Source organism: Fundulus heteroclitus, chromosome 14, assembly GCF_011125445.2.
Source record: "Fundulus heteroclitus isolate FHET01 chromosome 14, MU-UCD_Fhet_4.1, whole genome shotgun sequence".
Taxonomy (NCBI): Eukaryota; Metazoa; Chordata; class Actinopteri; order Cyprinodontiformes; family Fundulidae; genus Fundulus; species Fundulus heteroclitus.
The window spans coordinates 12,082,421-12,098,805 of record NC_046374.1 but is presented as its reverse complement, the minus strand read 5'-3'; the positions used below and the strand labels follow the sequence as shown (position 1 = coordinate 12,098,805).

Here is a 16,385-nt window from a genome sequence, read left to right as displayed (position 1 = left end):
GACTTTGCAGGCTCATCTTAAGAAGTGAGGCTGCTGTTGTACGGTGTCCAGAAAAAGGAGCTCAGGTGTGCAGACACAGAACACAGAACATTATCTCTGTCCAAATACCACGCAGCCGGTACATTTCTATTTTATTTATTAGCATCAATAGATCTATTATTTATTTATTTTATTTATTTATTATCATGGAATCGCATTTTAACGAAGAATGTCTGCATCAGGTTTAAATCAATCTGTTTTCACTGAAAAAGCATTTTTCTTTTTGTTTTATTAACACAAAGTTCTTAAGGTTTGAGCTTAGAGAAAATGACAATAATGCACACAGCAACGATATCAGGGAATGCAAAACCAAGTATATCGATCATTATTTGACTAGAATAAAATGAATATAAAATGTAGAACTGGGGAAACACATCCATGCTTCGTTTTTTTATTTATTTTATTTTTTATTTTTTATTTATTTTTATTAGAAAAACAGCAGAACATGTGTAGGAAACATTGTGGCATCATTACAATCCCAAAACACTGACACAGTTATTTTGACCATCAGGGAAATGAATAAAAAAGGCAAAAATGAAAATTTTTATGATAAGCCCTATAGTAGTAAAGGTTATAAAAAGGCAAATGAAATGTATGAAGTTTTTTTAGGATCAAATCAAAAAATAGAGCCAAACAAAACCCTTATTGATACCATAACCTCACACTCATTTCTCAGTAATATTGTGTCTTCACGTAACCCCAGAGCAGTGATGCAGCTCCAAACGCTTGCCGAGAGAACTGACATGTGTGAGGAAGCGTACTCGAGGAGGAGTACCCTCGCTCCCCTCCACCACACCCAGGGGAGGTATCAGTGTTCTACCACGCTGCGGAGAATGCCATGCTCGGCTTTCCTGGCTTCCTCTACGCTCTGCGTACGGCCACTCACTTTAACCTTTTCTCTCAAGCACCTTTCAGGCTAATGAGTGGGATCATGTGTTGTGCAGGTGACCCCGCGGGGACGCGTACCCCTAACTCCACGCAGGGCCATCTGTCGGGCTGTCCTTGTGTTTGATAGAGACAAAAAAACACAACTTAGAGCTATTCCAATACACCAACGTACAGAAGAGGATTAGGGCCAGAATTCTGACTTTTATGTCAGAATTCTGAGAAAAAAGTCAGAATTGAGTAAATTTTTTATTTTTTTTTTTGTGTGGCCCTAATCCTCTTCCGTACCAAAGGACTCCATAAGGGGGCATTAATATAATATTTTTAATAATGAAAGGTAACATGACAATTGAAATGGTGAGGGCATGGTAATCCGTGCTTGATTATTACCGTTACACGCTGTATTTCTAATAATCTTCCTACTGAGGTAAACCTTAACCTCCTGACTCAGTTTGTGGCGGGCTTGCCCGGGAAACGTCTCCGTGCAGACCAGACGAACGGCGGATTGGACGAACGGAACCCTCGTCCCGCTGCTCTCGTCCTCGCGGCTGTAACCGGGCGCAAGTATAAACCGCGCTCGGGTCATGCGGTTATGGCTATATATGTCACTCCAGGTGCGTGAGATATAATCCCTCGGGAGACTGATGTGTAAATTTAGAACAGGGCTTGCATGTTTGCGGTTGGTGTTCAGAGTTTAGACGTGCTGCTTCACGTGGCGCCGAGAAGCGCGGTGACCTTCGTCGGTGGAAACAAATCAGCCAATGTGTCTGAATTCTTCCCATCAGATGAATTCCGGCACACGTTTAAAGAGGCAAGGAGGTTTCTGTGTATTTCGTAACACTTACTTAGCATCAATTATAGATCATGCTTCTATAAACTTTTACAAGAAATGAACTGGGGTGTATCAGCAAAAGGTGATCATGGATTGCATTTATTGTAATCACTTTAAGGGATGTTTACTCATGCTTTGATTAAAGCCCCAGTGTGTAAGATTTACACCCTTCTAGTGCTGCGCTAAATGAATTACAAGCGACCTCGATGTTAAGCTCGGAATAACTACCAGAGAAGCTGCGGAGTGTCATGAATGTGACAATGTCAACAAGTATGTCCTTCATGTATCTGTTAAAAAAAAAAGGTAAAAAAAATGAAATAAAGCAACTGGACTTCTGTTCTGAAGCTGAAGACGTTTCGCTTTCCCATCCAGGAAGCTTTCTCAATTGAAAATGTCTGGAGTAGTGTGGAGTTCCAGGCTCCAGACATTTTGAATTGAGAAATCTTCCTGGATGAGAAGGGAAACGTCTTCAGCTTCAGAATAGAAGTCAAGTTGTTTTCTTTTTTCAAACCTTTTTTTGCGACTCATCATGACCTGGATGACTGAGAATCTTCACCAACTTCTCCGTGTGGTCTGGTACCTTCTAGTCGTTTTTCTTCTGCCAAGAGAGGTTTAAGTGATATTTTTTCTGACATCTTTGGTCGAGCATTGAGTATTCAGGGAACAATTAACATAGCTCTGCTTTTCCAAGCTCCTTCATGCCGACCTATAGGGAAACTGTAACTGTGTCCGCTGCAGACGTAACGTTGAAATAAAGCTGGAGCTGAGATGTGAATAGGCCACGAGTATCTACCAAGATTTACAAAGATAGAAGAAAAAACAGTGGAAAATTGGTTTCTTCAGCTGCTCGTAGTTCTGTGCTATAACAATTATCATGCTGAATGAACAGAAATGTCCCGTCTGGCACCAAACTGCATTAGCAACTTCAGTTGGTGATAAACTGGATGGGACAACACACAAGTGCAGCTCAAAATATTAGACTTAGTCAATGCAATATTTGTTGTGAGTCATCTCAGGAAGTGAAACTAATGTATCATATAGATTGTCTATACACAGAAGGAAATATTCCCAGCCTTTTATTTTATTTTTTGTAATTATGATGGTTATGACTTTCAGATAGTGAAAAACCCCAAAGTGTATGTCTCACAAAATTAGAAAAGTTCAGTGATCAGAAAAAGAAGTATATTTCTATTCTATCCATTCCATGTTATGGCCATAAATCCTCTTTGGGGGTCAGGTCAGGGTCGCTGAACTGCTCTTGGTACCTTTGGCGGTGTGAGCAGGTGCCAATTCCAGCGGCAAAATAAAATCTGCATCTTCATAGTGTTTGTCTGCAGAGGGAAGCATGAAGCGCTCGATATTTCTCGGTCAATTGCCGCATTGACTGTGGACTTCAGACAACACAGTGGACCGACACCGGCAGGTGACAAGGCACCCCAAACCATCACGTTATACTGGACGTCAAGCAACATGGATTCTGTGCCTCTCAGCTTTTCCCCCAGACTTCCTCCAAATGACATGCTAATGTTAATTTCATCTGAAAAGGTGACCAGTCAGCAAAAGTTGTTTTGACCAGTTGTTTTTCTCTTTAGCCCAGGTAAGATGCTTCTGATGTTGGCTCTGATTCAGGGGTTTCGACAGAAGGTATATAACATTTTGTCGCCAATGTGTGGGATGTGTCTCTTGATGCGCTGATTCCATCCTCAGTCCACTCCCTACGGTGCTCCGCCATATTCTTGTACGGATTCTGCTCGACAAGCCTCTGACCGCTGTGGGTTATCCCTGTTGCACCTTTTCGTCCCACACTTTTTCCTTCCACTCAACTTTCCACGAATCAGACTTATTCCCAATTCAAATTTTCAGAGACGCTGATTTTTGGGTTTTAATATCTGTGAGCCATTATTAAGATTGCAACAAATAAAGTTTTCCACTTTAAAAGCAATCAATCCATATTTACTTCAAAAGCTCAACTCACTTAGTCAGCCATCTTTAAACCCATTTGCCTATCAGAATACATTCTGATCAAATCACTTTAGAGAGCATAAGTATGGTTAAATAGAAGCAAAACCTAATTTCATAGACATTACATCACTAACATATATTTTAATGTTAATGAATCTTGACATTTCCCTAAATGCTAAAGCCAAAGAAGGCCCGAGTTATGAAGTTAGCCTTTAATCCTCCCAGGCCTTGTTCCTTGCAGCATCATTGACCCACGGGGGTATAAGTCGGTTTCGCTGTCCTCCGTCCCTCCACTCTTTAGCTCTGTGACAGGAAGAACGGGACACCCTCGTGATGACATCTGAAACACCAGCCTTACATCAATGACGGCTCGCTACCGGCAGAGACCAGCCGGCAACCCAACTCTTCCCGGGGGGAAATCTCAGCTGTTTTTCAATGGAAATGTGCCTCCTCTAACCTCGTCAGGCATGAGACCTTTCTCTCCGTCCATCTGCCACCTCGGCATGTGCGAACAAGCGACCGTGCGTAGATGTCCGTCTTCCCTCTCCCGCGTAAGACCTATTTAACTTCTACCGCCTCTGCAGTTTTTAAACCGACGGCACGAAACCGTCCCTCACACACAAGGTTACATCACTGCGGCTTCAGAAGTTTCCAGGTGCTCGCTCTGACCCCAGTGGACATTTGAAACGCTTGCAACTCGCTTGGTTGACGAAGCGACGTAAAATGAAGAGGTTGTAATACACGCTGGACTGAAATTAGACAGTGGGGGGGAAGGGGGGGGGAGCGCAGTGATATTCGTTCAAACTAAGCAAGATTATACAGCAGTCAGAATAAATGTCATTTTGCTTGTGTTTTACTGAGGGACTACTACTTCCCCTCTCTTGATTGACAGTTGCCACGACACGGCTCCCTCTGCTGGTCTGAACTGGGCCTTGCAGGACTATTTTCTGCAGCTATTGTGCTTGTAACAAAGAAGCGGAGTCAACAAAGCACAAACACGCACACACTCACAGGGAGCACAAAAGGAAAGCATACTTCCCTTTGTTACAGACTCCTGATGTTGTTTCAGAATTAGCTCTCAGTTTGACATGGCATCAGCAGATCAGCGGGCAGCAGACAGAAAGCTCTTCAAATGACAGCAGAGACTGCTAAAATGTCTTTTTTTTACATTAGAAAATAGAAAATAGTTCAGCTTTGTAGGATTTTATTTTGGGGGATGTTTTGCTTGTGCCTTTCATGCATGCCGGAGCAGTTGGGGGGGGGGGACTGGAAGCTCTGTTGAGGCATTTTGGTGAAAGGTGTTTTAGACGTCTTGTAAATTAACTGAGAACCACTCTGAATGATCCTCTCAATCCACTGCTGGAGGAAAAATGCCACATTTCAGCTTTTCCAAGGATGTGAACGTCTGCGGTGTGGTGGGAGTGTAAGCGAAACAAGGTCCTGGGTAAAAGGCATACATTTATCATGTGGATGATTGACATATTCATTTTGATGCAGCTGAACTAAGACTAAGGGCCGACTGATAATATAACCAGTGCTTTTTTTCTTTTTCTCGTTTTTCTTCTTTTGTGTGAGTGAGTCTCACAACCCAGGGCATCATCCTGTCAGGGGGCGGTACGAGCAGTACTCCCAAAAAAACAGTAACGTGTCGTATGTCACCCGAACCGTAAGGGCCTTATCAGATCGAGGGTGTTATTTGATTAATCAATTCCTATTGGACTCTAAATTAAAGATCTTTTTTTTGTTAATCACAGATTTTAAGGGTTCCTGGCTTTATTTGATCAGCTCTAATTCAAAAGCTAGTATATTTAAAGTGTTTAGACCAGAACTGGAGTATAATACACAGAACAGGGATTCTTTAAACAACGGTTTAGGATTTCTGCAACATCTTTTTTAGAAGTAAAAGTTTCAAATAAAAGCATTCCTAATGCTTTATTGGCACCAAAGCGTCCCCAGTGTGAAAATTACAAAAATAAAGGCAGCCTATAACTGGACCTCGAACTGGACTGAAATATTCAAAACAGTTCAGAGGTTTTTAAACGAGCAGTTTTGAGTTGGGAAACCTCAGCTCTATTCATAAAAACATAAAAAGGTGCTTCGTTTATGCAAGAACAACTCAACAGAACAAAGACATTTAGAGATATTTAAAAGCAGTAGCTGGGTGTACAGGTTACACATTTTTGTGGATTTTCTCTCATCTTTTCAGGTTCAAAAATAATAAATACAGGGTCCCTTCCAAACACATGCCCCCGCTAATATTTGGGTAAACGTAGCCTGCCAACAAATGCTTTTGTAGCATCTGGCATAAATATAGAAAAACATTTGACCACGCCTCTAGCCAGAACTGAGCTTATTTAAATTAGTTGGTTTCCTGCCATTCACCTTGGTTTTAAACATAGTCCACAAATATTCAATTGGGTTAAGGTCTGGTCCATTGCAAAAGCTTAATTTATTTAGTTATTTATTTTCTTCTTTTTTTTCTCTTTTTTTCTTTTTTCTCTCTTTTTTCTTCTTTTTTTCCTCTTTTTTTCTTTCTTTTCTTCTTTTTTTTCTTTTTTCCCCCCTTTTTTTCCAATATTTTTTTCTTTATTTTTTTTAATTAAGCAAAAGCTTAATTTAGCCTGTTTTATGTTCTCCATAACCAGCGTTTAAGTGTGTTTGGGTTCACTGGCACGTTTGAACAGCTAATTTATTTTAACCATACGACGCAAACTGTCAACCTCAGAGAAATAAGATTTTTTTTATTATTAATTTCGAGCATATCATGAAAAAAAGAAGAAAAACAACATAGTTACGTGTATACAGTACATATACAGTCAATACATACTTACCTCGAATAGGAGTGGGAAGAAGAAGACTTATTGAATGCCACCCCTATCTTCCATTTTGGACAACTTAAAGCCTCATTATAACTTCATTATCACTTCAATTGAATAACTGGTCAAAACCAAGCCAGGACTTGCCAACGTGCTTTGCTGCCAGGCACTAGAAGCTGCTGGTACACCGCTCTCAATGTCCACAGGGAATCTGAATAAGGTCTGGCCCAAAGTCGACACCTCCAAGCTCGACGGAGTCTGGAGAAGAAGATGAGATAAATATTAAGCTCTTTGGTCATGAAGACAAGAACTGTGTTTTACAGGAGAGATGCACTGTGGTGGCAGCGTCATGCTGTGGGCCTGCTCCACCGGTGTACCTCACCAAGATCGTCAATGTCACCTAAAATCTGCAGATAGACAGTTGGAATTGTGCTGTCTGTAATCATAACACACTCTGGGAAGAAAACCACACAAATACATCTTTAGAAGAAGTTACCTTGATCAATGCATGTAAACCTCAGAGCAGAATTTCTAACTGTGTGTCACTTGATACAGTAATAATTACAATCTGAGGAGCATTTAAAGACGGGTCTGCTGTGGTTCTCCGGCAGACTTATTTGTGGGGTCAGTGGCAGGAAGTGCTTTCCAGGCAGCTTGTGATCAGCACTGCACTGGATCATGGTTTTTACTTGCTTCTTAAATCAATGTTTTAATGATAAAGTGTACACAATTCCCTCAGCAGGAATTTCCTTTTTGCCCAACAGGCTTATGGGTCAGCAATGCCGGGCAGCTCTATGGGCCAGTTATGGGTCTCACAGCATGACAGCATGAATCTAGGTCTAATTTGTCCAATTCACGTTCCTTCTTAGTCTATATCATGATAAAATAACACTCCCTGGCATTCTTTCCCCTCTCCCTCCAAGAAAAGTCACCTTAACATCTGGCTAACTATGTAAATCCTGTGATACAGCCATAATCTACAGCTCTATACCTCTGCCACATGACAGCTGCCTGTGGGAGCAAATATCAGCCATACATCTGCAAAATCTGATGGTTCAGATTTTCATCAAAGGCTGAAATGTTCTAAAAATAAATAAATAAATGATAATGCATGTAAAACGGGCTGTTTTATTGCACATTTGTAACAGGTGGCACCAGTAGGTGTCACTCTCCATAGGCTGAGCCTCTATAAAAGGGGAAGCTAGTAGGGTGGTAGCCAGGAGTTCACTTCCTGTGTCTGGGACCAGGGGTGTGGTCGATCCATACTGTTGGCTGGCTGGGGTAGGTTGGGAGGAAAATGGTTTTTAAGTTTATCTTTCTCAATATGTTTTTTGCTGATTTGGTGTTTTTATACAGGGCCGCATTAACAGTATTCCAGTGGTAGCGTTACCTGGGCGTGTGGTTGTTCGACGCCGCAGGTAGGCTTTTACATTTACTGTTTGGGTGTCACCTGGGCGTGTTGTTTGATGCCGCAGGTAGGCTTTTATATATGCTGTTTTAAGTGATGCAGGTAAGCAGTGTTTTTAATGTGGTTAGATTGGATTAAAGTGTTTTAATGAGTATTTGGTAATTTTGTATTTTTGTTTTGACAGGGTTGTCACTGCTTCCTGCTGTCCTTTAGAGTTTGATTTTCTTTTCTGTTAGTCTGCCTGGTTTGGATTGTTTTTCTTTTTGAGTACTTGTGAGGGTGGACTAACAACTTTGCATTTATTTTGTTTTCTTTTCACTTCCTGTATGCTTATATTCCTGCTACATTTTATATATTGGCACCTGTATTTTATTTATATACAATAAAGCTTGGTAAAATTAACATTCTTTTGGTTATGTTTCCCTTTCGGTCACAGTAACCATAAGCCGGTGTCGTGAAGCATTAAACTCTCATTTGCCCAAAGAAACCCCACTCTCGGACCTGTAACATTTGGCGTTGTTTGACAAACAAGTACGGGAAGTTTTTGTTTTTTGAGTTGTGTGTGTGATTTAAGTTATAGAGGACAGCAGGGGCAGTTGGGCGAGAATTCCCGCTGGTGAGGAGGCATCAATATGGATGTATCCAGTGGCGCTGGAGCTGGGGACGAGCTCGACAAGCAGGCCATGTCTCAACGAATACAGGACCTGGAGCGCCAACTGGCAGCCTTAACAGTAGTGGGCTCGGACTCAGAAAGACCAGCAACATCTTCAGGAGCTACAGAAACTGTAAGGCACAATCCTGTTATTTATGTGCAGCAGGACAAGAAACTGCCACTATTTTCCGGGAAACTGGATAGTGTAGAGTCGCAGACTTTGGACGAATGGATCGAATTGATGAGAGACTATGCGCAAACAAGAGGAAACACAGAAAAAGAACGGGCGCAGATTATCTACGAACATTTAGAGGGTGCTGCCCGGACTGAAATTAAATTCTTAACAGCAGCCCAAAAGGAAAATGTGGAATGTATTTTTGGTGTTCTTAAAGAGGTTTATGGTTCTATGCATTCAAGAATTTCACTACAGCGTAGATTCTTTAACCGTAGGCAACTTGAAGGAGAGTCATTGATTGATTATTCTCATGCTCTTATGGACTTGATGGATCAAATAATAAAAAATGATGTACAAGCAGCCTCAAACTCCTCTAAGGACCTGCGTGACCAGTTCTGTGATGGTGTGAGAGAACAGGCTCTTAGAATGAGACTGAGAGATTTGATTGATGTTAATCCAGAATGGACCATTCGTGATGTTAGAGGGGAGGCCACAAGGTGGATGGCACAACACGAACATCAATCATCTAAACACAAATCTAACAGTCCAGTTCTCAATGTAATGTCTGCCTCTTGTGAGAGTTCTGTCTCCCGTCCTTCCGAGTATGGGGAACTGGTCTCTTTGTTGAAAGCTCAGCAGGCCCAATTGGAACTGGTCATGAAGGCTCTGACCCCTCAAACTTTACCTCCCCCTAGAACTCGCAATTTTCGTCTTAGACGAACTGCTGATGGAAAACCTATTTGTTTCAGATGCGAAAAGAGTGGGCATATTGCCAGAAATTGTACAGCTGATGTTAGTACTGATCTGAAACGAGCTAGTCCTTCCGAGCAAACGGAAAACTAGAACCCGCCAGTGTGCAGAGCCAAACATTGGTGGGCAGTTTTCGTGGCTCCGTGGTCAATACATCAAGTGTATGTAATCTAGTTGGTGAGTGTCTGCAGGGGGAGGTGGATTTTGCTGGAGTGAGGATAAACTGTTTGTTGGACAGTGGCTCTATGGTAACCACTGTAACAGAGACTTTTTTCAAGAATAATTTTGCCCATTTGTCTGAAAAAGAGTTAAAGGACTGTGGTTGGTTGGGTTTAAAGGCAGCAAATGGGTTAAAAATTCCCTACCTTGGCTATGTGGAGCTTGATATTGTTGTGCTGGGGGTGTTACTTCCTCGCCGAGGTGTATTGATAGTCAAGGATCCAATGGACAGTTACATGAGACAAAAGAAATTGGATGTACCGGGTGTTTTGGGGATGAATGTGTTTGACCCTCTTTACCGTGAGCTGTATAGGCAATACGGCTCTGACCTTTGGGAAGCACCAGTACTCAAGGAGGTGCCACAGGGATGGAGAAGAATGTTGAGATACTGTCAAATGATGGAAGCGATGGTCAACTCTCCCAGCCCTCTTCAGGTCAGGGTGCAGGGTAAGAAACCTTTCTGTGTTCCGGCTGGAAATCTCTGTTATGTACCAGTGACATGCCCACAGATGCCTTTACACCAACCAATTGAGTTGGTTGTTGAACCTCTCAGTCCTGAGGAGGGCAGTCTCCCAGAGGGATTATTGGTTTCACCTGCTTTAGTGAAAGCAGAGAGGGGAGGTACTTTCATTCCTATTACTAATGTAGGAAAATCTGATGTGTGGTTAACACCCCGTAGAGTTGTGGCCACTGTTCAAACTGCTACTCTGGTGACAGATGATTCAAAAATTCAGGTTTCAGTTGATTCCCATAGTTGTACGGCATTTGTTGCTAGTCATGAAACTATTGTACCTAACATAGACTTGAACTTGCCGGAGTTTGAAAATCTGCAGGGCAAAGAGAAACAACAGGCGAAGGAATTGTTGTTAAAATACAACAAAGTCTTTGCCAGAAGTGAGCTGGATGTGGGTAGTACAAATTTAGTAACCCATGAGATCCCCCTGCTGGATGAGACACCAGTGCGACAACCTTATCGACGCATTCTCCCTTCTCAGTATGATTTAGTTCGCAATCATATTCAACAGTTACTACAAAGTGATGTTATTAGGGAAAGCAGTAGTCCATATGCTTCACCAATAGTTTTAGTGCAGAAGAAGGATGGAACATTGCGTATGTGTGTGGATTATAGGCAATTAAACTCTAAAACCAGGAAGGATGCATTTCCTTTACCCAGAATTGATGAGTCTTTGGTTGCTTTGGCGGGGGCACAATGGTTCACGACATTAGATTTGGCAAGTGGGTACAGTCAGGTTGAGATGGCTGAGAAGGACAAGGAAAAAACAACTTTTTGCACTCCATTTGGGCTTTTTGAGTTTAATCGCATGCCTTTCGGATTGTGTAACGCACCCAGTACTTTTCAGCGCCTTATGGAGCGTCTGTTTGGGGATTGCCGTTACCAGTCGCTGCTGTTGTATTTAGATGATGTAATCGTTTTTTCGTCATCTGTTGAACAACACTTGGAAAGATTAGATCAGGTATTTTCCAGGTTAGAAGCCCAGGGGCTAAAGGTCAAGTTGTCAAAATGTCATTTTTTCCAGAAGAAAGTTAAATATTTGGGTCATGTAGTATCAGAAGAGGGGGTCTCTACTGACCCAGACAAGGTAGCAGCAGTACGAGATTGGAGGCAACCTACTACGTTGGCAGAACTTCGTTCATTTTTGGGGTTTGCCAGTTACTATCGGAGGTTTATTTGTGGGTTTTCAAACATGGCTTCCCCTTTAAACCGTCTTGTTGCAAGGTTGCTTCCTCCTGGGAAAAAGGGCAAAACCCCTAAGAAGCCCTTGGGTGGCTTCTGGGATGAGGAGTGTGAGCAGAGTTTTTGCAAGCTCAAGGCTGCATTGGTAACAGCTCCTGTTCTTGCTTACGCAGACTTCCAGAAGCCATTTGTTTTGGAGGTAGATGCCAGTCATGCAGGGTTGGGAGCAGTACTCTCTCAAGATCATGGGGGCAAATTGCGCCCTATAGCGTTCGCAAGTCGTAGTCTGAAGCCCACCGAGCGGAACATGAATAATTATAGCTCTATGAAGTTAGAGTTGGTTGGTCTTAAGTGGGCTGTTACGGAAAAATTCAGAGAGTATCTGTTGGGTAATAAATGCACGGTCTTCACAGATAACAACCCACTAAGTCATCTGGCTACAGCAAAGCTTGGAGCAACAGAGCAGAGGTGGGTTTCTGAGCTGGCAGCTTTTGATTTGACTCTGAAATACCGTCCGGGACTTCAAAATGCTAATGCAGATGCATTGTCCCGTCAGTATGTCTCACACAGAGAAGGAGAGGCTGGCTCCGGTTTAGATGACGAGTTTTCGGGGGTACAGGAGGAGATCAGTGTGTTACCCAGTCTGTCAAACATTGACCTCTGTACATTGCAGCGCAAGGATCCTACCATCGGCACTTTTATGCAATTTTGGACCAGGGGTAGGAGGCCTGATGCTAGGGAGAGGAGTGGACTTAATAAGGCCACCCGGAAATTGGCACAGCAGTGGAATCGGCTTAGGGAGCGAGAATCGATCCTTTGTCGCTGCACTTACGCGCCTGATGGGCAGACTGAGGTTGAACAGTTTGTGTTACCTCAGTGTTTGCAGGAAGGTGTTATCCGGTCACTTCATGATGATCACGGCCATCAGGGGGTGGAGCGAACTTTGCAGCTAATCCGTTCACGGTTTTATTGGCCCAATATGTATTCAGATGTAGAAAAATGGTGCAGAAACTGTGAAAGGTGTGTGGTGTCAAAAGCACTGTTGCCAAAAGTTAAAACCTATATGGGCACATTCAAGGCCTCTAGACCTAATGAGATTCTGGCAATAGATTTTACAGTTTTAGAGCCTGCTACAGATGGTAGAGAAAATGTCCTTGTGATGACTGATGTCTCTTCAAAGTTTACGCAGACTGTTCCCACGAAAGATCAGCGTGCTAGCACTGTTGCAGAGGCACTGGTGAAGCACTGGTTTCAACTTTTTGGGCCCCCAAGCCGGATTCATTCCGATCAAGGACGAAATTTTGAAAGTAAATTGGTTCAACAGCTCTGTAAATTGTACGGAATCGAGAAAAGTCGCACTACCCCTTATCATCCTGAGGGGAATGGGCAGTGTGAGCGTTTTAATCGCACCTTGCATGACTTGCTTCGAACTCTTCCACCTGAACAGAAACGCAAGTGGCCCCGGCATATTTCCCAAGTCACCTTTGCATATAATACCACAGTCCATCAATCTACTGGCATGACTCCCTACTTTTTGATGTTTGGTCGGAAACCGCAGTTGCCTGTGGATTTGTTTGTGGGATTGAGTGCAAATGATGGGGGTCTTGACCTGCCCTTGGAAGAGTGGGTCGAGGAGCACCAAAAATCACTAGATTCTGCTTATGAGATGGTAAACCAAAAAGTAGAGAGCAGAACAGCTCAGAGAAATCAGGATGTGGATGTTGCCCCAGATTTTCAGGAAGGAGACCTGGTGTATACCAGAAATCATTCAGTAAGGGGTCGCAGCAAAATTCAGGATTTTTATGACCCAGTTCCATATAGAGTAGTTCACCCACCTTTGGATCGAGGGGTAGTCTACTCTATAGCGCCTGTGGGTCAGGAAGGACCCCTTCGTCAGGTCCACAGGGTCGAGCTTAGAAGTGTCCCTGAAGATAGCGGGGTGGACAGGGGGCAAGAGAACGGGTTGGAAGATGCACAGACAAACATTAAGGGGGAGGATGAAATGGTGGATTTGTCTGAGTCTGATGTTCGACCAGATAGTGAGATTGGTGGGGCTGGTATTTTAGAGGGTGCGACTTTGGGTGTTCAGCCTCTTTCAGGCCAGGAATCTGCTCAGGGGATTGACACAGCCATCGCTCCTGAGCCCAGGAGGTCAGCTCGGAAAACAGCAGGACAGCATTCCAACCCTTTTAGACTGCCCTGTTCCGTGCTGAAAAAATGAATTTTGTTTTTGGGTAACAGTTTTTTGTGTACATCGTCGGGTCGCCAATGCATTATGAGGGGGAGGAATGTAACAGGTGGCACCAGTAGGTGTCACTCTCCATAGGCTGAGCCTCTATAAAAGGGGAAGCTAGTAGGGTGGTAGCCAGGAGTTCACTTCCTGTGTCTGGGACCAGGGGTGTGGTCGATCCATACTGTTGGCTGGCTGGGGTAGGTTGGGAGGAAAATGGTTTTTAAGTTTATCTTTCTCAATATGTTTTTTGCTGATTTGGTGTTTTTATACAGGGCCGCATTAACAGTATTCCAGTGGTAGCGTTACCTGGGCGTGTGGTTGTTCGACGCCGCAGGTAGGCTTTTACATTTACTGTTTGGGTGTCACCTGGGCGTGTTGTTTGATGCCGCAGGTAGGCTTTTATATATGCTGTTTTAAGTGATGCAGGTAAGCAGTGTTTTTAATGTGGTTAGATTGGATTAAAGTGTTTTAATGAGTATTTGGTAATTTTGTATTTTTGTTTTGACAGGGTTGTCACTGCTTCCTGCTGTCCTTTAGAGTTTGATTTTCTTTTCTGTTAGTCTGCCTGGTTTGGATTGTTTTTCTTTTTGAGTACTTGTGAGGGTGGACTAACAACTTTGCATTTATTTTGTTTTCTTTTCACTTCCTGTATGCTTATATTCCTGCTACATTTTATATATTGGCACCTGTATTTTATTTATATACAATAAAGCTTGGTAAAATTAACATTCTTTTGGTTATGTTTCCCTTTCGGTCACAGTAACCATAAGCCGGTGTCGTGAAGCATTAAACTCTCATTTGCCCAAAGAAACCCCACTCTCGGACCTGTAACACATTTAACCTAAATCTCAGTACCTGGCAGCAGAATATATTTCATTAAAGCATATTAAATATATATGTCACATAGTTTGTTTCATTTTCTTGGGCACAATAAAGCATTTTAGTAATTTTTGCCAATTTATTTCCCTTGGAATAAAATTATTTCAATTTAACCAACTATGCTCATGGCTTTAATGTAAAGGGACACAAGACAACAAGGATTGACCTAAAATACCTGAATATGAGTGACTTTAAAAAGTGCAGAAAGGAACTCAGTATGCTGGTGGATAGTTACTGAATGTTAAACACACAGTTTTTCACATGAACAGTGTCCGCGATGTGGCTCAGGAGGGATAATCCTCCGGGACACCCGGGACACCATCTGCGAATAGAAAACTCTTAGTTCAGTTTCAGAGAAGCCACCAGAGGGCGCTGTGGGTCTCCTTTACAACGCCTCATCTCTGCCCAGGGGCTCTGTGCAGGAAACAGTACATCTCATACGAATGCATTATAATGAAGATGCTCTCTGTTTATCATTTTGTTGCTTGTTTTCTTTATTGATTTTATGTAATATTCACATTTTCAAATAACACTAAATATAAACTTATCGAATCATCAAAATTGCAAGAAATAAAGGCTTGAAATATATTTAACTTTTATATATCAGCGACTCAGTTCATTAAGTGACACACATTATATATGTTAATTACCCAGGCTGATGTTTTCAAGCCTGTATTGCTGTGCAAGATAGGATTTTACATCATAGTGATATAGAATAATTTTTAATATAGAAATGTCGGCTTAATGAAAAGGATGTTTAATACCCGCTAAAAGGCTGTTGTTTTCAACAGGTGCTTTTACATATATTCAGACAAACGACACTCGCTGGAAAGCATGTTCATCGAATATGACTGTATATAACAAATCAACTATATATGATTAAGTGCTATGCAGGAAAGCATTTGCATTCCTAATGTCATTGTCAGCTGGGTGTATGGCAGCTCCGACTGATAAGGAGAAGACAACCTCACTAAATTTACTGGTTTCAGCTGAGCTTGCATCCACAGTGTGCAGAGAAAAAAATTTAATCTTACCCCGACTTCACACACACACTGAATGCTGGAAAACCTAGTATGTCATCGGTAAAGGGCGATGAGATCCTTTATGAGCCCACTGGTTCACATGCACTATCAGGGAGGAGTGGAGGTACCACCATCTCCAAGAGGTTCCCTTTCTGAGCTTCACAAATAATAGCGTAAAGTGTGTAGCCATATTGACTATTTTAGCACGGCCTTGTTTTCCACCTACAACCTGTAATTTCGAGAATGTAATTATTACACAGAACACGCCACCCTTTACATTAAAAAACTGACACAAAATATATGATTTTATTATGGATTATTTAAAATCTTTCTGAATTTCTAAATTAAACAAAAACAAGATTATTTCTCCTGTTAAAACTGTCTTCTCAGTTAATCTAAATAAACTTTCACATGTGCTGTTAGGCCCTTAGACAAAAAAAAAAGGGAAAAAAAAGAAGCACAACCACAACAATGTAGAAAGGCCACAGACTCATTGAGTGAGATGAATTCTCTTTGACTCCATCCAGCGTCCTGTGAGGCCATTGGAGGCGACCTGCAAAAAGACAATATAGGCTACATCTGATGTGTGTGTGTGAATAAAAGTCAATGAAACACTGAGCTTCTTTTTTTTAAATTATTATTATTATCTGACATCCCATTCCTTTCCAACATAATGTGACTGAACAGTTGCTTTAACTGGTCTAAAAGGAACCATCAAAACCTTTAATATTACACAGGTCACTTTCTTTTAAAAAATAAGAAAATCTTCTACATGGACAGCTATATTTTCTGTCACGCTCTCTCTCTTTTTTCTCCA

At 42.1% G+C, this 16,385-nt stretch overlaps 2 long non-coding RNA genes across 2 annotated transcripts; both read left to right on the top strand.

The window, feature by feature from the left end:
- Window positions 1-7,681: 7,681 nt before the first annotated feature.
- Window positions 7,682-8,344, top strand: LOC118565872. Its single transcript, XR_004932681.1, has 2 exons — window positions 7,682-7,815; window positions 7,891-8,344. It is a non-coding gene; the product is annotated as an uncharacterized LOC118565872 (long non-coding RNA).
- A 4,271-nt stretch (window positions 8,345-12,615) lies between these two features.
- On the top strand, window positions 12,616-14,393 carry LOC118565662. The gene is made up of 2 exons (XR_004932511.1): window positions 12,616-13,864; window positions 13,940-14,393. It is a non-coding gene; the product is annotated as an uncharacterized LOC118565662 (long non-coding RNA).
- The last annotated feature ends 1,992 nt before the right edge of the window (window positions 14,394-16,385 follow it).